The 23,210-nt window shown below is 45.9% G+C and overlaps 1 protein-coding gene across 1 annotated transcript in view; it reads left to right on the top strand.

The window, feature by feature from the left end:
• Positions 1–5,173: 5,173 nt before the first annotated feature.
• The window catches only part of TPRG1 (tumor protein p63 regulated 1), an 83,128-nt gene continuing 65,091 nt past the window's right edge, over positions 5,174–23,210 (top strand). Inside the window, exon 1 of the mRNA XM_018576394.1 lies at positions 5,174–5,205. The gene's annotated coding sequence lies outside the window, so the exon portion shown is untranslated. The remainder of the gene's footprint in view (positions 5,206–23,210) is intronic.

Raw genomic sequence — 23,210 nt, 5'->3', positions numbered from 1 at the left:
AGGCAGGTGAGGCGTTGAGTTTTGCCCAGAGTTCTTCTTTAAATGTACAAATATTTGTTATATAATAACTCAATAGTTTTATTTTTAGATTTAGTAGGAGTGATGTGATGTGATGTTTGTGTGCACTGATAATTACTTTATTGTATGTCCATTAAAAATATGGAAGCTGCTTGATGGAAAGGACTAATATGAATGTGCATTATGTAAAGCGCTGTGTAAATTGTCAGCACTGTATAAATACCAATAATAAGTGAATAAACTAGGGATGCACCAAAAAAGTTTTTTTGGTATCGAGTACGAGTACCATCATTTTTTTTATTGGTACTCGCCGTACCGATACCGACATCCCGAGGTAGTGTGGGCCTGGCATCCCGGCCAATCAGGAAGCAGTCATGACCTGCTGCCCGGCTTCCTGCGGGGCAGCCTGGCTTCCAGACCAATCTGTTTTGCTAGGCAGCATAAAGTCGGCTTCCCAACCAATCAGGAAGCTGGGAGATGTGTCATGAACCGCCGCTCAGCTTCCTATTTGGCCCGGGTGGCGGCTCCATGCTCGCTTGCGGTATTGGGGCAAGTATCGCAGCATTTGGACGAGTACAAGTACACGCCCAAATGCTCAGTATCGACACCAATAGCAGTATCGGTGTATTCCTAAAATAAATAATATATAAATAAGCATTTAAGCAACTATCACAGGACCTATAAAATCAGTAGCACTATGCTTTTAGAAAATGTGTGCTTTGGAGGTCTTTTACAAACTCTGAAAGTTCTAAGGCCTTGTTCCCCTGAGTTTTGGTCTTTTTCCTGTCCCTCTAAAAAGCAATCCATGGTGGATCATAGAGCAGCGGCCTCCAGACGTTCAAGAGGCGACACTGTCCCATGGGGGATTTTACATGGAACTGCTGCGCCACATCTGTGTGCCATGGGTTTGTCATGGCACGGTCCCATTAACAGTGATGGCCATGTTTGGCATTCGGGCCGGCAATGCCTGCTGAGAGAGACATTCGGTCTATGTTTTGCCACAACGCAAGCATCACGGCTGCAGCAATGTGTACAGCACTGTCCAGCTGCAGTGCTAACTGCCAGAGAGTGTTAAAACGTGGATCAACCGCCTGTTTTACTGTTTATTGGCCGGCCATGTGAACAAGGCCTTAGTAAGAAATTATAAAAAAATTGAAATATTGAAAAAATGGTCACCTGAGGCTTAAAGTGAGCACAGGGCCTGGCAGCAAAAGGGTTAAAACACAGAGATCAGCAGTGTAACCCTACTCTACCTACTACCTCTCCAGCTAAACAATTACACAGGAATAAAAGAAAATCATATACGAGGGATAGGCAACCTCAGCACACCAGATCTTGTGTAACTACAAGTCCCATAATGCATTGCCAGACTCTGAGAGTCAAAGGCATGATTTCCAGAAGGATAGGCATGCTGGGAATTGTAGTTTCACCACAGCTGAAATTGTCTACCCCTGTCATATACAATGAAAATGAACACTGCAGGGTAGGTTTTCTCCAGCCATTGTCAGGGTGGGCAGTGTTTAGGGATGATTTGTTTTTCTTACTTGTCGCAAGTAAGAAAAACAACTTTTTATTTTTTTTAAACATGACTAGGTTTTAGAAGTAAAAGAAAGTTGACGGCGGTGTATGCAGGCAGGTTCTTACAGCAATCAATGAAGTTTTCTTCATTGAAAGGCGGAAGTCTGAATGGTTGCCATGGTTTTGGCTTGTTGACAGGTATCTCATTAGCATCACATTGGCTTCAGTATTCTGCACATGAGGTGACTGCCGACAAGCAGTTCAATCTCTCTCTAGCAAAACGAGTTAACAGCCTAAAGGTCCCCACACACCTTATGATAATCGTACGATCGCGATCGCACTATTATCGCATGGTGTGTGGAAGCCGTGCGACCTCTACTACTGTAAGGTTGCACGACTTTAAACTTACAAACATGGCAGCCTTTGTAGCTCGTCGCTGTAGCTTGTCGCTCCTACATGACCCTTTTTTGGAGCAATTTTGCTCCTGATTGCATACAGCCCAATAGGGACAAGACAATATCGCTCATATAATATCGCACGATTTTCATGTCGCTCAGTGTGAATGGGGCCAGGTGCCCACACACCTTGCGATAATCGTGTGAAATCCCGCGATCGTATGATTATCGCAAGGTGTGTGGAAGGCTTGCGACCGTTTCTACTGTACAGTCGCACGACTTTTGTCTTTCTAGCATGCTCGAAAACCAGCCGAGAATCGTATGATTTTTGGCTGGTTTGTAGCATAATCATGAGATAACTGCCGCACGGGCCGGTGTGCGTAAGCGCACACTGCACATTCAGCATTGCGGTCATCGAAAGCCCGCTCAGGGGGGTGGGCTTGCGCTGATCGCAAGTACGATCTGCCTGTCCAAGATGGGCAGATCGTACGTTTTTTTAATTACCTTACAACCATCGCAAGACAGAAGAACTACTTCTGCCCGTGCACGATCTCAGAACTACTTCTGGCTTGACAAAGAGGTACAGAGCCTTGAAACGCGTAGCCACATCGATCACTCCACGGACCGCAAGGTCCCCTAGCCTGAAGCTTACTTTTTAACCCCTTCTTGCAGTCTGCAGCATCTCAGGGGGGTTGTGCAGGATCTGTGGTGGGCTTTGCAGGCTGCAGGGCCCCCTATAGATCCTGCAAAGCCCCCCTGAGACCCGGCAAATCCCCCCACAGACCCTGCAGAGACCCCCTGACACCCTGCAGTCTGCAGGATCTCAGGGGGGTTGTGCAGGATCTGTACTGGACTTTGCAGACTCCAAAGTCTTTGGTGGGCTGTGGTGCAGAATCTGTGCTGGGCTCTGCCAGCACAGTCCATATAACTATATCCGGTTTGGTACTACAGACACTAATATACACTCACAATAAGGCCCCTTTTATAATATGTAGGTTTAGGTGCGATTAGGGATTCCTGCATCAGAAACTTGAGTTTTACTGCATTAGGAATCCCTGAATTGGCGTTTACAGGTGGCAGCTGTCACCTAAGTTAATGATCATGTGACCGCAGTTGCATGTAAACGCCTGCACACCGCATGTAATGGTATGTGATATTACAAGCGGTTAGAAAACACTCTCCCTGAATGCACAATCATTGCGTCCAGGGAGAGTGATTGATTCCTAATCGAATGTAAACATAACACGTATCTTTACATGCGGTGTGCAGGCGTTTACATGCAACTGCGGTCACATGATCATTAACTTAGGTGACAGCTGCCACCTGTAAAAGCCAATTCAGGGATTTCTGCTGCAGGAAAACGCAAGTTCCTGACGCAGAAATCTATAATTGCACCTAAAGAAAGAGGCGTGAATGTAGCCTAATACACTTCTGCAATACCCCCACACACACTATATATATATATAACTACGGCTTACCCATTTACATTACACTATATATATATATTTTACAACCCCAGTCCGTGTGTACCCCTCACCTAAAATACAATTTTACCCCCCTGTTGGAATGCACATTCTACACCCCCCACCCCTAAAATACAATTCAGAGCCCCCTCTCCTGCTTACCTTGTTGCAGGGAGGAGGCTGTGAGGCGGCACGTTGGTCCCGGTGATCGGTAGTCGATTGGTAGGGTCTGCTGCAGTGCAGACCTTCCCAATCGATCCGGTGCCGGCGCAGACTCAGCTACACGGTCTGCATCCCACAGAGATGCAGACCGTGTAGCTGCTCGCGGGCCGGTACATTTGCCGCCCTGCTGGAATCTGCCGCCCGAGGCAAACGCCTTGTTTGCCTTGCGGCAGATATGCCCCTGGCTCACTGACATGCTGGAAGGTTAGTTGTCTCCTGTCTAAATTGGCCCTGTATGCATGTGAAATAGGGACCTTAGATTGTAAGCTCCTTGAGATCAGGGAATGATGTGAATGTGCCACTATGTAAAGTGCTGCGTAAATTGTCGGCGCTTTATAAATACCTGTAATAAATAAATGATGTCACTAGATGCCTGGAGCTAGGTGGGAAGCAGGGCTCTTAGCAACCTTGTCTGCCACCCCCCAACACCAAGCCACTCCCCAACCCACTACCACTCGGCCGCTCCCTTGGGCACCACCCAGCTGCTGGGATGCCGCCTTAGGCTGCCTCATTATCGGGATGGTTCTGCTCCCAGAGACAGATGCATTATGGGATTTGAAGTTTCAACACAGCTGGAGTTTGCCCACCCCTGGTCTAGGGGCTTAAATAAAGCAGATATAGCCTGATCCTTTGTCCCACCGCCTCCCTCCAGGCTGCTAGCCCAGTCCCTGCAGCCTCTTTTGTACCTAGGGTTGTCACCTGTCCAGGTTTTGAGTTCTGTATGTGCTGTTTCCAGGCCAGCTGAAACCCAGACACAGCACATACAGGACTTAAAATCCGGAACGTCCAGGTGAATCTGGGGCAGGTGGCAACCCTATTTGTACTGCACAGCACAGAAACATGCGGAATCCGCCCCTGAAATCGAGCTTGGGCTATTTTGCGGGAAGCACGTTTTTGTACCGCATGGTCCCCGCGATTGTCTGAACGATGCACATTAAAATGCATCGTTTTTTATGTTTAGAGCGGTTCCGTGCGTATCCGTGCGATTTTGCTCATGTGTGAATGGAGCCCAAGGGGACTCATTCACACTGCCGCGCATATACGCACGTACGTACGTATTGTACCATATGCAACTAAATGGCTCCATACACACAGCCGCGTATGGAGCCGTATATTTGCGCAAAAACAGAATTGAACAGAGATGTGTCCGGGCAGCGTATCTCCGCGTATGTACGTGCAGATACGCGCGCACAGCGCATTAAAATTCCATTACGAGTTATGCATTCTGGGATTGCATATAGTGCACGCATAGAAGCGTATATACGCAATATACAGTTTTGCTTGCGTAGTGTGTGAATGAGGCCTTCGTCTTGAAGTCACAGATTGTTTCTTTTTGGCTCTGGAAGTTTCCCTTGCTCTGTGCTTAGATACAACGTTTCCATAGATCAGGCTGAGCTGTGATAAGCACAGGCAGAAAACTCGCTCTACCACTTTAACGGCAGGCTGTGTCCACTTCCTACTTGTAGTGTACAACAAGTGATCACAAGGTTGTGCTGGGTGTTCACATCACATCGTCTGTACACACATCGGAGATCCGCACACACACGACACAGAGCAAGACAGCAACTAGAACCCAGCACCGATCACAGGTAAGGGGAATGATCGTTCACTGCCAGAGCTAAGGGGGGACATAGAAGGAGAGGAAAACGTCAGATTAGACAGGAAGTGTGCATTGTGATTCATCACAATCATCATCAGGGGTAGGGGATGATTCGTTACCAGTGAATGTCAATGCAGGAAGTTTAAAGTAACATTACAGACTACCTCTGGATATTCCCTTCGCACTAGGTGTAGAAGTAAGTGCTGGATTTGGGAGAAAAATGTCTAGTTTCTGCCCCACCCTTATACTACATCACAGAAGTGGGGCTGCCATTGTTGTAGTAGTTGAGCTCTTTTATATGGAGTTATGTGGCAGTGACACAGTGCAGCACACTGCAAGGATTGATCCCTTCTTTTACTGTAAGGCTTGTCTATGGGAGTCTGCTTATTTGTGCATTTTTACCATGTGCTGGCTACATGTTTGCAGTGTGTTATGGTGCGTTACTCTGAGTTTTCATGTGTCATGCCAACGAGGATGGATTTTGTGCAGTGACATCCTTGTTGTGGATGTTGTCAAGCATCTACTTCTGGATTTCTTGTGTTGTGGAATAGGGGGGTTCGGGGGGCTTGGTGTAAAGCAAGTTCATCCAAGCCTGCGCAGAACTGTCAGCGACACCTGTGCTTGTCCGTGAGGAGCTGGAGCCGTGCATCCACAGAGAGGGGGAGCCCACTGTACCAGCAGTAAGAGTCATTTTCAAAATTGGAACCATGCATCCAACGGTTGGTCCTATGAGCGGAGAGGGGGAGCCCCCTGTACCAGCAGTAAGAAAAGTAAGAATCATTTTCAAAATGAGACCATGCATGAAAATGATTTGGTCCTATGAGCGGAGAGCGGGAGCCCACTGTACCAGCAGTAAGAATCATTTTCAAAATGGGACCATGCATCCAACAGTTGGTCCTATGAGCGGAGAGGGGGAGCCCACTGTACCAGCAGTAAGGCCCGGTACACACCTGGGCGTTTTGTAGTGCATTCCTACGCTCTGCAAAACACCGAAATCACATTATTTCCTATGGGTATGGTTCACACCTGGGCGTATTACAGGCCGTATGAACGTGCTACAAAACGTCCTACGCCCAAAGAAGTACAGGAGCTTCTTTGGGGCGTATTTGCCGCGTGTATCCATTGGGATACAGCCAGGTAGCCCTCGGAAACACGTGTTTGTCGTGCGTTTTTTTTACCGCGAACCACGGTAAAAAAAACGCATGGCACACGCGCATATTCGATACGCCTAGGTGTGAACCCAGCCTAAGAATCATTTTCAAAATGGGACCATGCATCCAACAGTTGGTCCTATGAGCGGAGAGGGGGAGCCCACTGTACCAGCAGTAAGAAAAGTAAGAATCATTTTCAAAATGAGACCATGCATGAAAATGATTTGGTCCTATGAGCGGAGAGCGGGAGCCCACTGTACCAGCAGTAAGAATCATTTTCAAAATGGGACCATGCATCCAACAGTTGGTCCCAAGAGCAGGGAGGGGCAAGCCACAGTACCAGCAGTAAGAAGAGTAAGGCCTTTATTCACACTGTCCACTTGCATTTTTATACAGAGATCTGTCAGCAAAATCTGAAGGCTAGATGTTTTTTTATGATTCTAGATGCTTAACGTTGAAACACCCTATTAAAGTAGCCAATGAGATTTTAGCAAATAGACACATTTTGTGTTTACATGCGTTCAATAGCATTTTGGTGCGTTCAGAAGCTAAAATTGTTTCTTGGACACGTTTTTTCTAAACGCAGCTAAACTGACTACATCTGAAAGAATCTAAACGCAATGTGTGAATGGATCCATTGGAAATTATTAGATGCGTTTAGAGAACCATTAAAAACGCATATAAAAGCACCAAGAAATGTACAGTAAATGGATATTTAAGAAAAACCCTTTCATATGGGCTGATCAGGAGGGGATCTGTGCATGGATCCCCTCCTGATCAGAGCAGTACAGACCGGATGTTACCACTGTGACACATGGGCGGAACTACCGGTGGTGCAGTCGGTGCGGCTGCCCCAAGGCTTGGGAGGCCCACTGGCAGTGGAGGGGGCTGGGCCCCAGCAGCGCCAGTCTGGCGGTGGAGCAGCGCCGGGCCAGCGGCATAGAAAGCCCACCTGAGGCCCTGCAGAGCCCACCATAATGAGTCTCTGTGCGCTGTGCAGGATCTCTGGTGGGCTCTGTAGGTCCTGAGTCCAGTGCGTTCCTAAGTCCATTAGACTGTAAGATCCTCTGGTGCAGAGACCACCAGGGGGGTTGGGAGGCCAGTGAGATCTTGCACCAGGGCCCTTTATTCCTTAGGTCCGCCACTGCTGTGACATCAGGGTACAAATCAATTTTTTCCTTGCGATGGATGAAAAAAACTGAAGTGACCGGACCCAATGTGGGTCTATGGGGAATCGGATGTAAACAGACTTGTGTCCGTTAACATCACATTAACCCCGATCTGGCATGATTAGGTCACGGAACATTTGTTTTTCCAAAATTGGCGGGAGCCGGGGGTAACGTATATTCGGGTCAATACTTTTTCCCAGTTTTTTGTGGTAAAATTAGGTACCTCGGCTTATATTCGGGACGGCTTATACTCGAGTATATACGGTAAATGGACACCCGTTCTTTTACACACGGCTGACCATAGACTGCAGCTGGCCATACACCTTACAACCATCGCACGAACTGCCCCTCTTGGACAGGCAGATCGTACTTGTGATCATCAGCATGGAGGGCTTCCGATGATTGCAGTGCTGAGCGGCCAGTGTGCGCACACCGACCCGTGCAGCTTTTGTCTTCTGAGCACGCTGCCAAGCGTGCTAGGAAGACGAAAGTCGTGCGACCGTACAGTAGATGCGGTTGCACGCTGCCCTTACACCTGTCAGCGGGCTGTCAGCGGAGTGCACAAAGATGGACCTGTGCGTGGGACAGTGAGGGATCTGTACGGGGGGATGGATCTTGCTGCCTGCAGGATACGGCTACGCGTTTCGAGGAGATTTCCTCTTTGTCAAGCCACAGAAAGTTACGACTAGTAACTAGTAAAAACACGTTTTTGACTAGTAACTTTCTGTGGCTTGACAAAGAGGAAATCTCCTCGAAACGCGTAGCCGTATCCTGCAGGCAGCAAGATCCATCCCCCCGTACAGATCCCTCACTGTCCCACGCACAGGTCCATCTTTGTGCACTCCGCTGACAGCCCGCTGACAGCCACATCTAGTACTGTAACCACACGCATAGAGTCCGGCGCTACGGAGTTGATCGCGGCTCACTGCTTTCCCGTCTAAGCCGCCGCGGCTCAGCCTGGCCAGCTGAGTTTGTGACATCGGCTGACACCTCGTTTTCCCACTCCGGTCCGGGCAGACACCTACTCTCTTCCCACCTGCTAGCTGTGGACATCGCATTAAACAGACTGTGGAGAACATTCTGTGAGAGACACCAGGGCATATAGGCTCACATCCCAACTGTAAGTCATCAATTTGTCCCCTTTTATATGACTAATCAGTTTTGGTTGTCTGTATTGCACACTGTTATACATTTTTCCAAGTTCAGCACATTGGGCCATTACTCTTATCATAGGTAGTCGCGCTCCTCAAAAACGTGTTTTTTGTTGCTCCATGTTTCTATTGATTCTTTGGAATCCCTGTGTACACTGCAGGGAGCATGAGTTGTATAGTGTACATCACGGATCATTCTCTGTATGCCAAGAAGAGGGCCAGTGCAAGGGGCCATATAGTAGCAAGGAAGATGGTGGAGACAGCTGGTGACTGGAACCTGCATCTCTCTTCGCTGGAGGACGGCACACTGAGAGGTAAGTGTTTTCTTGAATACTTGCACACTATAAGAAGAGACCACTCCCACCACCTCATTGTTTTTTATAGTACATAGGCACATGCAGTGACGTACAATTTTCCTTGTGACTGTGCTATGACTAATTTGATCACATGGTCTTGCTTACAAGGGAAGCAGGTATACACACCTCAGTACAGTCATCTACAGTGAAATGCTATTCAGAGGCGGCTCACATGAGTTCAGGAGGTGATACTGCTGTTCCTTGAATGTCTTCTTTTTTTAAAATCTGAAATGCCGCACCACCATAGTCGTAGCATAGTCCCATAGATGCATTTGGCAAGCGTCACAGCCTCCCAAACACAACATGCTGTGAACATTGTTGAAAGTGCCTGCTGCACACCATACAGCATTGTGACCAGTATAGATAAGATAGGTGCTCGTAGTGACCGCCAAGCAACCTCAGAAAATAGCCAACGTTTTGGGGGCTGCACAGGGTCCCCTCCTGTCACTGTCTCACCTTGAGGAAGAGAACCTGCATGGCCTAGAAGCGTTGGCTATTATGACCTATGTGAAGTTATTTGCAATAAACAATATTTTCTTTGCACTTTGGAGTGCTGGTGACCTATCTTCACATCTCTGAGATGCCATGACCACGTATACCATGCCAAGCGGCAGCCATGTAAAATTGTAGGGGGGCTGTCGGGGGGGGGGGGGGGTAAACATGCAAATCAAACCATCTGTTCTTACAGCCCCTTTGCCGCCTCTGTGGACGAGGCCTAAAAAGCGAAATATACTCACTTTAGATGGTCTAGGAAGCATACTTTGGATTTTTGTTGCAGTAAACTTGGTTTTCCAGTGAGAAGCATATCTGTGTTAATTGAATGTGCTGTAAACAAAGAACTCATTATAACTGCTGCAAAGAGACCCTTTCATCTCAAACTCAAAGTCTGACCCCAAGTGCGTTACGCTGCTTGTTTTGACACACAATGGAAAAGTCACTTCAGCAAGGCAGTTATTAGATGTCTTGGGATCGTGAGCATGAATACATACATAAACAAAGGAGAAAAAGGCGATTGTAAACATGAGACGGTAATGTGCCAGTATGTAAATATTTTCACGGATCGAGCAGTTAATGATTACAATGCATGATATCAATCAAGGGAACTTCATGCAGTAATACAGTCTTTCTCAACCAGGGTGTCCTGCCCCCTGGCCTCCTCAGGGGTGCCTCCAAATTTTGTAGTGGTGGGACTGTGATGTGAAGGGGGCTCCTGATGTGAAGGGGGCTCCTGATGTGAGGGGGGGGCACTTCGATGTGAAAGGGGAAAGCCAGTTTTTGTGTGTTTTTTGTCAGGGGTTCTCCTTAAAATCTATGACATTTTAGGCTGGGGTGCCTCGAGATTTTGCATACTTTTGAAGGGTGCCGAGACTAAATAGAAGTTGAAAAATGCTGCAGTAACATATCAACTGAGAGTAGACAGAGAAGTGAACAATTTTGGAAATTGCTACTAAACTGCCAGCATTTAGCATGTACCTACAGCTAAAACTAAAGCTGCCCACACGCTGCTCACATTTCTGCCAATTTCTGGGAACTGAACAAAAGTGGTCAGTCTTGGGGTGGGGGTTTGCCAATACTACCAGGCTTTACAAACCTCGGTTAAAAAGTCAAAATCGGCCATACAGTAACTGCAGGCAAGCAGATGCAGTCACTGTTCCGCTATTCTGACAGCTGCAGAAGCAGCAGTGGTCTGAATACAAAAGCTGGCAGGGAAGATTTGCCCCATCCAGGCTGTTTAGCATAGATGGGGGAATCATGTGAATTCCCTCCTTCCATATGTGTATGGACAGCTTTTATTTTTTTTAATGACCTCACAGGAAGTGAACAAAAATCATAGACTAGCCTTCCGCTTGTAGACATGTTGGATCTATCCAGGGAAGCAGTGCTAAAGGTAGACTATAAACACAATAAGCAGGCTGTTGGGACAGCAAGTGTTGGATCTCTGCCCTGGGGACACAAACTGCAGCTGAACACTTTTTTCCCCTTAAAATAGAAAGGGGCTAGAACCTCTGTCAGGTTATTATTATTATTATTATTATTATTAAAACATACAGAGAAGGATTTAAAATAGTATGTGCTTCTCACAATATCTAACATGAAATACTATGCACAGTGCAAATCAAACATCAGTGCGTAAAAGTACAGCTGTTAACCAATGTGCAAAAAAAAAAGAAGACCTTCAAGTGACACTAAACTCGAGTTAAATCTTAAAAATGTATTCAAGTACCTTAACTATTAACCATAATGTGTCTTATTTGTATCACTCAGCTGTAGGTCCTCAAATCATCTCTGAATTGGTCCTGACACTGTTCTGCAGAAGGCTAGTTTTCTAGTCTGCTCGTTCAACCAAATTCGGCCAGTTGTACAGTAAATGCGATTGTGCACTTCCATCACCTGGCTGATTATCATATAAAATGCGGATCGCGGACGATTATCAAACGATAATTGTAAAGGCCGTGACACACTGCAGGCGGAGCGGTGGCGCGCTGCCTTTGCGAGCAGTGCGTCATGTCATTTTCTTCTCGGCACCTCAGCTTGCGAGAGCTCGCAGAGCTGAGCGTGCCGAGATGAACAATTTCAACTTCAGCCAATCGGCTCGCGCGTATAAACCGGCGCGACGGGATGCGACGTCTGGCCGGTTGTTACAGACGAGCCGATTGGCTGAAGGCGCAGTCAATCATCTGACTGCACTCATCTCACACACTGCACGCGAAGCTCCGTGCCGGGGAGCTTTGCTTCGCTCTGCACGGCTTCGCGTGCAGTGTGTCACGGCCTTAAGTAGGGATGCACCGATGGCGATACTGGTATCGTGGCCGATGCCAAGTATTTGGGCTTGTACTCGTACTTGCCCAAATGCTCTCATACCTAGCCCCATACTTGGGCTCCCAATATCAGGAAGCCGGGCAGCTTCCTGGTTGGCCGGGAAGCTGGCAAATCAAGAAGCTGGGTGCCCGTCACCTCGTGAAGAGGGAGCATGGAGCCGGCTTCCCACCAATTAGGAAGCCGGGCACTGCGTCATTACATGGAGCCCGGCTTCCTGATTGGCCAGAAAGCTGGCTCCATGCTTTCTCGTTACCTAGTGACGAGAAGCATCAAGAAGCATGAGACAGTTTCACTGCTAATCGGGAAGCTAGGTGGCGAGTCATTAAACACCCCTGGCTTCCTTAATGCTACTTCCAGTAACAAAAATGTAAGCACGCTCCCATGCTGGACTATAATCTCAGTACAAATTAGTAAACTACCTGTGAGATTGTAGTCCATCCCATGAATGAGATTGGAGCGGTGACTACTTTACAACACACACAGGGACCCTGGGGAACAAAAGTAGCCACCCTCCAGAAGGAAGGACAGTGTCAGCATGAATTCAGAGATGATTTGAGGATCTACAGCAGAGTGATATACAAATAACATACATTTTTGTTACTAGTTAAGGTACCTGAATGTATTTTTAAGATTTAACTCCTGAGTTTAGTGTCACTTTAACTAGTAACAAAAAATGTATCCTATTTGTGTATCACTCGGCTGTAGATCCTCACATCATCTCTGAATTGGTGCTGACACTGTCCTTCCTTCTGGAGGGTGGCTACTTTTGTCGCCCATGGTCCCTGTGTGTGTTGTAAAGTAGTCACCACTCCAAGCTCACTCCTGTGATGGACTACAATCTCACGTTTAGTTTACTAATTTGTATTAAGATTGTAGTCCTTCATGGGAGCGCACCTTTTGTATATGAAGTAGTTGTGTGTCTTGACTCTTCATTTCAGACTTCCCTTTTTTCTAACCACAAGGCTGCTTTTAGTATAATTGTCTTTACAGTTTTGAATAATCTCACCAAGCACTGAGCAATGTACAAAGCGCAATAATGAATTGTGAAATCTGACTGGTTGTTGCGCTTTGCATGTCACTGGTTCCTTTTTTAGTGAATATAACACCTCAATGTGCTGCAGTCCTTAACTATTAACCATAATGTGTCTTATTTGTATCACTCAGCTGTAGGTCCTCAAATCATCTCTGAATTGGTCCTGACACTGTTCTGCAGAAGGCTAGTTTTCTAGTCTGCTCGTTCAACCAAATTCGGCCAGTTGTACAGTAAATGCGATTGTGCACTTCCATCACCTGGCTGATTATCATATAAAATGCGGATCGCGGACGATTATCAAACGATAATTGTAAAGGCCGTGACACACTGCAGGCGGAGCGGTGGCGCGCTGCCTTTGCGAGCAGTGCGTCATGTCATTTTCTTCTCGGCACCTCAGCTTGCGAGAGCTCGCAGAGCTGAGCGTGCCGAGATGAACAATTTCAACTTCAGCCAATCGGCTCGCGCGTATAAACCGGCGCGACGGGATGCGACGTCTGGCCGGTTGTTACAGACGAGCCGATTGGCTGAAGGCGCAGTCAATCATCTGACTGCACTCATCTCACACACTGCACGCGAAGCTCCGTGCCGGGGAGCTTTGCTTCGCTCTGCACGGCTTCGCGTGCAGTGTGTCACGGCCTTAAGTAGGGATGCACCGATGGCGATACTGGTATCGTGGCCGATGCCAAGTATTTGGGCTTGTACTCGTACTTGCCCAAATGCTCTCATACCTAGCCCCATACTTGGGCTCCCAATATCAGGAAGCCGGGCAGCTTCCTGGTTGGCCGGGAAGCTGGCAAATCAAGAAGCTGGGTGCCCGTCACCTCGTGAAGAGGGAGCATGGAGCCGGCTTCCCACCAATTAGGAAGCCGGGCACTGCGTCATTACATGGAGCCCGGCTTCCTGATTGGCCAGAAAGCTGGCTCCATGCTTTCTCGTTACCTAGTGACGAGAAGCATCAAGAAGCATGAGACAGTTTCACTGCTAATCGGGAAGCTAGGTGGCGAGTCATTAAACACCCCTGGCTTCCTTAATGCTACTTCCAGTAACAAAAATGTAAGCACGCTCCCATGCTGGACTATAATCTCAGTACAAATTAGTAAACTACCTGTGAGATTGTAGTCCATCCCATGAATGAGATTGGAGCGGTGACTACTTTACAACACACACAGGGACCCTGGGGAACAAAAGTAGCCACCCTCCAGAAGGAAGGACAGTGTCAGCATGAATTCAGAGATGATTTGAGGATCTACAGCAGAGTGATATACAAATAAGATACATTTTTGTTACTAGTTAAGGTACCTGAATGTATTTTTAAGATTTAACTCCTGAGTTTAGTGTCACTTTAACTAGTAACAAAAAATGTATCCTATTTGTGTATCACTCGGCTGTAGATCCTCACATCATCTCTGAATTGGTGCTGACACTGTCCTTCCTTCTGGAGGGTGGCTACTTTTGTCGCCCATGGTCCCTGTGTGTGTTGTAAAGTAGTCACCACTCCAAGCTCACTCCTGTGATGGACTACAATCTCACGTTTAGTTTACTAATTTGTATTAAGATTGTAGTCCTTCATGGGAGCGCACCTTTTGTATATGAAGTAGTTGTGTGTCTTGACTCTTCATTTCAGACTTCCCTTTTTTCTAACCACAAGGCTGCTTTTAGTATAATTGTCTTTACAGTTTTGAATAATCTCACCAAGCACTGAGCAATGTACAAAGCGCAATAATGAATTGTGAAATCTGACTGGTTGTTGCGCTTTGCATGTCACTGGTTCCTTTTTTAGTGAATATAACACCTCAATGTGCTGCAGTCCTCTGCGTATAACTATTCCAGGGGCTGGAGAGATGATATGAGGTGCACTGTGTATGTGTGATGGATGTAACATCTCTGCACAAGATAATAAAGAAGGGAGGAGGCCAAATTTTTTTGTTGTTTTTTGAATAGAGTAATGAAGTGATATAACCCCTGGCAGCTCTTTTTTTACCATGTGTCCTATTGGGGAGATTTCCCATATATTACTGTTCTGATGACAGCCCAAAATTTGGGATTTTCTTTCACTTTCTCCCTTCCCAATGGGGACACAGACCGCAATAAAAACCTAAAATGTCTTCTAATCCCTCTCCACTCAATCCAAAACGAAAAGAAAAAAAAATGTCTTTAGTTGCCCTTTTAAACTGGTCATACACCAATAATAATAGATTCCTCCATCCAGGCTAACCAGCGTAGATAGACAAATGCCCTCCTGTGGCTATTGTATTCTGACAGCCAGTGCCTGCCACTGTCACAGTACATGAACAGCGACTAGAGCTGATTGGCCGCAGTCACTGTTCAGTCAAAAATGTTCAGCCTTGCTCCTTTGACAAAAGTCAAATGTATAACTGACTTCTGTTGAGCCAGTAGGATCAGCCACTGCAAGAATTGTTTCTGATTCCTGTGAATTGGCCAACATTCGAAGATTATAGCTAGGCTAAGTGTCATTTCTGCTTTACTGGCCTTCCTAGATATGAAGGATGACCCATATCCTGTAAAAATGTCTGTACTCCCTAACCTTAATTTATCTTTTTCTGTCTTTCTTAGCCGCTCCTGAACCCAATATGATACTGGGATGTCTGATGGTATTGATTATTCTGGTATTTGCTGATTGTACTGTGTTATGATACGGCACTGAATACACACATTGTACTTATTTATAACCATGTGACTGCGTTCTAACTATGCATGCTATCCAACCATCCCTTGTATGTATTTGCTTGTTTATGGTAGGAAGCCAAAACGCATGCATGTGATGATTATTGGATAAGCAAAAGCATTTGAATTGGGTGTCATCAGTGGCACATACAAAACAATTTCAAGCCATCTGTATTGTGCTGCCAGATCTCCTCATCCTCAGGGGTTCACCATACATTGAGCCATGCCCTGATTTGTGATTAGATCACATAGGCATAGCTGGCTGCTCTTGGTGGGTATTGTGTTGGATTTGATTTACAAAAATAATGTAAATATCTTCATTTAAAACCACTCTTCTAGTGACTGTATTGTAAGCACAAATACCGGTAGAACATTGAGCCTCCATTCACACCTCTACGCTTTAAAATCTTGGTGCACTGTGTTAGGGTTGCCCACTCATTTGAATGGGCAGCCTGACGCAGCTAAATCGCACTGAGAAAGTGTGGGCACCTTTTTTTTTTTTTAAATCACATGGCAGAACATCTCATATCTCCGAGTTCATGCTGACACTGTCCTTCCTTTTAAGGGTGGCTACTTTTGTTCCCCATGGCCCCTGTGTGTGGTGTAAAATAGCCACCGGTCCCAGATTGCTCAAGTGATGGACTACAATCTCGGGTTTAGTTTACTAATTTGTAGTGAGGTTGCAGTCTATCACAGGAGTGAGCTTGGAGTGGTGGCTACTTTACAACACACACAGGAACCATGGGAACAAAAGTAGCCACCCTCCAGAAGGAAGGGCGGTGTCAGCACAAATTCAGAGATGATTTCAGGATCTACAGCTGAGTGATACACAAATAGGATATATTTTTGTTAAGGTACTTGAATACATTTTTAAGATTAAAGTATAATACACTTTTTTTTTTTGCATATATCTACTGCTTGCTAGCAGTAGATATATGCAAAAACATAAAAGACATTTTAAAAAAAGTTACCAAAAAGGTTATTACTTACCTGTGTCTCTGACGCTCGCTCCCGTCCGAAGATCTGAAGATTCTCAAGTTGCCAAACAGCATTGTGGGGCGGATGCATGCGCAGTAAAGATCTGCGGCCGGGAGAAGAGAGACACCGGGTAAGTCAATCCACGCAGCCTGGCAGCTTGCACACGGACAGGCACCGTGGGACAGGAAGAGACAAGTCAGTTCTGGATCAGAGACCGGCACCAGCGCTGGAGGGACTGCTGGAAACCACTGGAAGGAAGAAGATGACCGGATCAAGAGGCATCATTTCTTGTTTGTGACTTTAATGTCACTTTAACTCCTGAGTTTAGTGTCACTTTACGTTTATATGTTTGTAAACTGTTTTATGTTTTTGTTTCCATCTGTATGCAATTTAGATCTGACTACGTGTAATGGCACTTTCAGCAGAGACTAGTGCTGGTGGGGTTCAGAACTGGAAGAGCACAAAGACACCCGCCTTTTACTGTTTTGTTATGGTTGATGATTGCAGTAAAGAGAACTGTGTAGTCTGCCTTGCAGCACTGGGGGTCCCCTGTTCAAATCCCAGTCAGGACACTATCTGCAAGGAGTTGCCATGTTCTCCCTGTGCTTGTGTGGGTTTCCTCCCACTCTCCAAAGACATGCTGATAGGTTAATTGTCTCCTCTCTAAATTGTCCCTGTATGTATGTATGTATGTATGTATGTATGTATGTATGTATGTATGCATGTGAGATAGGGACCTCAGGGATGTGCGGTCAGGTGAGGCAGAGTCTCACTTAGTAGTATGAAGGAAAAAGCTGTCTGCTTCATGTCTGAAGCTGACATCTTTTTCTCCATTCAGATCGGCTTCAAGCAGGTAACACAGCAGTGAAAGCCTCCCCGCTGTGTAACCTGTCATGGGTGGACCCCTGTCTGTTAATTACAGGCAGTGCTGCATCCGGCTTTTGACAGCTAAGTTAGGTTACACAGCATCGGGCTTCCCCACTGATTGTGTAACCTAACATAGTGAGGCCAGAGCTGCAACAGCCTCCAGTTGGTGTTAGTCGAGCATCCGTGCAGGATCATGAGGAAGGCGCATGCACAGTAGAGATATTTAGCAGGGAGAAGAGGAGAGACACAGTGGAGCTGACTGCACGCAGCCCGGAGCGTGCACATCGAACAGACACCGTGGGACAGGAAGAGACAGAAGTCTGTGTTGGATTAGAGACCGGCACCAGTGCTGGAGGGGCTCCAGAATAGTGGAAGGAAGAAGATGATCGTATCAAGAGGCATCATTTAAGGTAAGTCCTTAAAGCAGCATGGGAGGGAGGAAAATGTTTGTGACTTTAATGTCACTTTAACTCCTGAGTTTAGTGTCACTTTACGTTTATATGTTTGTAAACTGTTTTATGTTTTTGTTTCCATCTGTATGCAATTTAGATCTGACTACGTGTAATGGCACTTTCAGCAGAGACTAGTGCTGGTGGGGTTCAGAACTGGAAGAGCACAAAGACACCCGCCTTTTACTGTTTTGTTATGGTTGATGATTGCAGTAAAGAGAACTGTGTAGTCTGCCTTGCAGCACTGGGGGTCCCCTGTTCAAATCCCAGTCAGGACACTATCTGCAAGGAGTTGCCATGTTCTCCCTGTGCTTGTGTGGGTTTCCTCCCACTCTCCAAAGACATGCTGATAGGTTAATTGTCTCCTCTCTAAATTGTCCCTGTATGTATGTATGTATGTATGTATGTATGTATGTATGTATGTATGTATGCATGTGAGATAGGGACCTCAGGGATGTGCGGTCAGGTGAGGCAGAGTCTCACTTAGTAGTATGAAGGAAAAAGCTGTCTGCTTCATGTCTGAAGCTGACATCTTTTTCTCCATTCAGATCGGCTTCAAGCAGGTAACACAGCAGTGAAAGCCTCCCCGCTGTGTAACCTGTCATGGGTGGACCCCTGTCTGTTAATTACAGGCAGTGCTGCATCCGGCTTTTGACAGCTAAGTTAGGTTACACAGCATCGGGCTTCCCCACTGATTGTGTAACCTAACATAGTGAGGCCAGAGCTGCAACAGCCTCCAGTTGCTGTTAGAGGCTTGAGCTCTGTGGATGGCTTGGACCAATGGCAAAGCGCCATTGGTCCAAGCTGTCCAATCACAAAAAAGAAAAAAGAAAAAAAACCAGTGAGGACATCAATCTGGATGCCTCACCGGTGACAAGCAAGTGAGGGACATGGAGAATGCTCCCTTCTCCGTCCTTCCTTCCTCTTCCACACAGCTTGGTGACCGGGTTGAGGGCGTGGTGGAGGTGAGCATGGGCGGGGGCGGGCAGGGGAAATGCCTCACCGAGTACGGATTCCACCTCAGGTCACTGCTTAGATTATAAGCTCCTTGATGGAAGGGACTGATGTGAATGTGCACATGTAAAGCGCTGCTTAAATTGTTGGCTCTATACAAATACCTGTAAGAAATAAAAAAACAACATCTCTACTAAACGAGAAATTGGCCTCCTTCTGAAAATGCTAGTTCGCTGGCTATCTTTGGTTCAATTACTTTTTTTTTACTGAGCTGGAACAAGCATGCAGACCATAAGCACAGAATTCCTGATTCGCATAGCTGATCCTGGTTTGTGATGTGGGAATTGATTAAACATTTCGATAGGCATAGAAGCCAGTTAAGTAGCATTTTTAGAAAAGAAGGCAGCATTGGCAGCTTACATGCTCCCACAGTGCAGGTTTCCTTTAATGCAAGCTCTGAAATCCCCAGTAAGTTTCTTTGCTGTAAATGTGTATAAAGGGAACAGGTTTACTCGGATATTGATGGAATAATACGAGTTGATAAATTATTAATAATCCCACCCATTGTTCCTGTTCCTATGAGCCCAAATCCTCTTCTTTCATCCTTCTCAGTCCCTTGATCTACCGAGCAGCAGCAAAGTCTGGAAGTCCCTTTTGTTCCTCACTTTTTTTGCGTTTCCTCATGCAGTTATCAGGCATTAACGTTGTTTACATTCCACTGCTACATATCTTAATGGTGAGAGCAGGCTACAGTCATGTGCCTTGAGTGTCTGGGGCCAATGAGGCAACTGTCAGCACCAACTAAAGGGACATTCCACATTGGCTTCGCGACCTGACTGTGTTTCATGTTACACCCTGAATATGGGTTTGATATGAAAAATAACCTTTAAGCTTTCAAACCTTTTTCCAATAATGAATCCAGATCAAACAAGTATACATTTCCCAGTAATGTATTTAAAAAAAAACAAAAAACACTTAGTCATGTGTCAGGCTGGCTCCAACTCTCTCAGCTCTGCCTACCTGAACTTCCTGTCCAGTACAAGATCACAAGGGACAGTGCAGTCTGCATCCATCACAGATGCACAGTGCACCTCATATATCATTTCTCCAGCCCCTGGAATAATTATAAGCCCAGCACTGCAGCACATTGAGGGGATTTATCATAACTGGAGCAGACAGAAAAAAGGAGCATCTGTGCACGGCAACCAATCCGCTTCTCTCTTTCATTTTCAAATCTTAACTGAAGAGAGAAGCTGATTGGTTGCCATGCACAGCTGCTCCACATTTTGTCTGCTCCAGGTTTGATAAATCCCCCCACCCTAGAGTTGTTATAATCACTTTGAAGTTTTAAAAGGAACCAGTGACATGCAAAGCGCACCAACCAGTCAGATTTCACAATTCATTACTGCACTTTGTACATTGCTCAGTGCATGATGAAATAAAGTGAACATGAAATAAAGTATTTGCTAAGAAATGCTTTTGTTAGATCTCTCCTGTGCGTTCAGCAGGTGCTCTTGGGCCCTTAAAAGAAACCTGAGGAAATAAATAGACTGCCATGGCTGACCTCCTGCTGCCTGTACTGAGTGTGTAACTCAGACCCAGAATAAGCATGCAGATCAGGAATTCAACTTCACTTTGCGTGTTCACACCATGTCCATTGAACTGCGATTTTCTGCACACCAGCGTACATGTATGGTATGACCAGGGCACATAGATAACAATTGTTTTGCATGTGCCCTATTCATACCATTCGTGTGTGGTGTGCAGAAAAATGCAGATCAATGGACATGGCAGGAACAAGCCCTATAGGAGAAGTGCAGGTAGAGTATTTATTTTATTTATATAGCGCTGACAATTTACGCAGCGCTTAACATACTGCACATTCACATTAGTCCCTGCCCTCAAGGAGCCTACAATCTCATGTCTCTGTCTCACATGCATACATACTGGGCCAATTTAGACGGGAGCCAATTAACCTACCAGCATGTCTTTAGAGTGTGGGGGGAAACGAGTACCCAGAGGAAACCCATGCAAGCATAGGAGAACATGCAAACTCCTTGCAGATGGTGTCCTGGCCAGTCTTTTGAGCCAAGGACCCTTAATGCTACAAGGCAGAAGCGCTAACCGCTACGTCACTGTGCTGCCCACAGTAAAACATAAACCCGCTATCTCCACACTTTGGATCATAAAAGTGCATTAGTAAGTGTACTCCTGTGACCCAAAAAAGTAGTAAGTAAATAAAAGGTTCTGCTTGACTTCTTTTTTTACGTGCTGTGTGTTTGTTTCCAGGTAAGTAACTCAAAGCACTGAATGCAGTAATGGCCAGGAAACTAGTATTTCCAGAAGAAAGTCGGCAATGAGAGTCCTCATATTTCTCTCATAAAATCGTTCTGTAAAGACAGTGGAAGTTCTACCTCACTGGGTGGCTCAGTGGTGCTTATCAGGCAGTCGGCAGCAATGCACATTGTGTAACGGGTGTAGTGTTGTCATACCACACAGCCATAATTTGTTTATTTTTTGTTTATTTTTTTTTAAGTTCCATATTGAGTAAGATAACATTGCAGCAATATACATTTTTTTTCTATATAAATTTTTTTTCTAGGGTTCCATATCTGCTAGTTTGCTTTTGACTGTCTCAGCGTTCAGGTTTGTTGTTGGGAACTTTGTTGCCACAAAATTATACTTGTCATGCTTTAAAGAGCAACTCCAGGTAAAAACTTTCTTAACCCTTGCAGTGGGGCTACCCCAGCACTGCAAGGGTTAAGTGCTCATTTTTGCCTAGGGTCAAACATAACAAAGTTACCCTCCCCTGATATTCTGTGCCGGCTGGATGTGCCTGCTTGCCCTCCTGCCTATCTCCTTCACTGCAGCAATGGTATGTCCCTCGGTGTCCTCATGTCCTATACGCTGTGCTGCAGCGGTGGGAGAGAAAGGCTCCAGGGACTGGTGGTGAGTATAACTTTTTTTTTTATTTTTGACCCTAGTCAAAAAGGAGCACTTAACCCTTGCAGTGAGGGGGTAGCCCCACTGCAAGGGTAATACAAGTGCTTCCCAGAGTTCTTCCTTAATCCTATTTTATGAATGATTAAATGTTAATTCCTTTGTTTTATTACCAAGGATCTCCTACAGTAGAAAAAGAAAAATTATTAGCATAATGAACTAGGCAGTCTGCCATCACCCTAAGATGTAGTCATACTTGGCTGCTAGTGACTTTTCCACACATACGTGCTTGCCTTCACTGGTAGCTATACAAATGTATGTATTTCATCAAGCTGCGACATATGACAAAAGAGCGGGTATTAATAAAAAAGTGTCTCAAGACAAACTTTGTCTCATCTGGAGCGCAGGCAATCAGCCCTCTAAATTTTCAGTTTCTAAGATGTGTGGAAAAAATTTAAGATAGAAGCTGATTAGTTGCAATGGGCAACCTGTACTAGTTGAGATAGAGCTTGTCTCTGACACTTTTGTTACCCCCCCCCCCCCCCGGGTTCTTAAAGGCTAAGTTTACTTTTTTGACCACATTTCATGTTTAACCTATAGTCAGGGTGTAGCATTAAACATGGATGTGACCTTCGCACTTGTAGTCCATTCATTCTTCCTCCCTTCCATATCACTGAACCTTGAATGGGAAGCCGTGTCGGCAGAAGCCAGAGCATTGCAAATGCAGGCTGCAGTGCTTTACTGGGTTTAATGCAAAGAAATAATGAAAGGGACCACCGCGATTAGTGAAGGCCCGAATGGGATGTCTATAGTCAGGGTGTAGCATTAAACATGGATGTGACCTTCGCACTTGTCCATATCCATGAGAAGCTGTCAGTTTATACAGCCGACTAGAGAAGACCTATGCTAACCAAGGCCTCCCTCCTTCTCTGGTTTATTTGTCGTGGTCTTTTTAAGGGGGAATTGTCTATCTGGTAATATACTGGATGGATAAGATGTGGTCAATTCTAATTCATGGTGATTAGTGCAGTTTAAGGGCCTGTTCACATGAGGTTCAGGTCCTGATCTGGTGCAGATCTGCAGACGCGGTGCTATGTGTTTATTTTATTTTTTTGCTGGAGTGGGGCTGTCAGTATGTTAGCTGCAGTGCAATGCGTTTTTGACGCGTTTTGCATTTCAGGACCGTTTCCTGACCGTACAAAATGTAACATGCAGTATTTTTCTGTCGTAACCTGAACGGACTGCGCACGTGAGAACTGTAGCCCATAAAACACATAGGGATACATTGGGATGCATTTTGAGTGCAGGAGCGTACGGATCAGGTCAGCACAGAAAACAGACGTCGTGTGAACAGGCCTTAAGGCTGAGCTGTCTAGCTAGGTTTATAATAACCATCCATATCAGAAACCCCCTTTCTTCCTTCCTGGCCTGTAAGGGGCTG

The sequence above is a fragment of the Nanorana parkeri genome, unplaced genomic scaffold (genome assembly GCF_000935625.1).
Source record: "Nanorana parkeri isolate BGI_ZX_2015 unplaced genomic scaffold, ASM93562v1 scaffold66, whole genome shotgun sequence".
NCBI classification, from domain to species: Eukaryota; Metazoa; Chordata; class Amphibia; order Anura; family Dicroglossidae; genus Nanorana; species Nanorana parkeri.
Note: the sequence above shows the minus strand (reverse complement) of the source record. Positions and strands in the feature narration are given on the sequence as shown.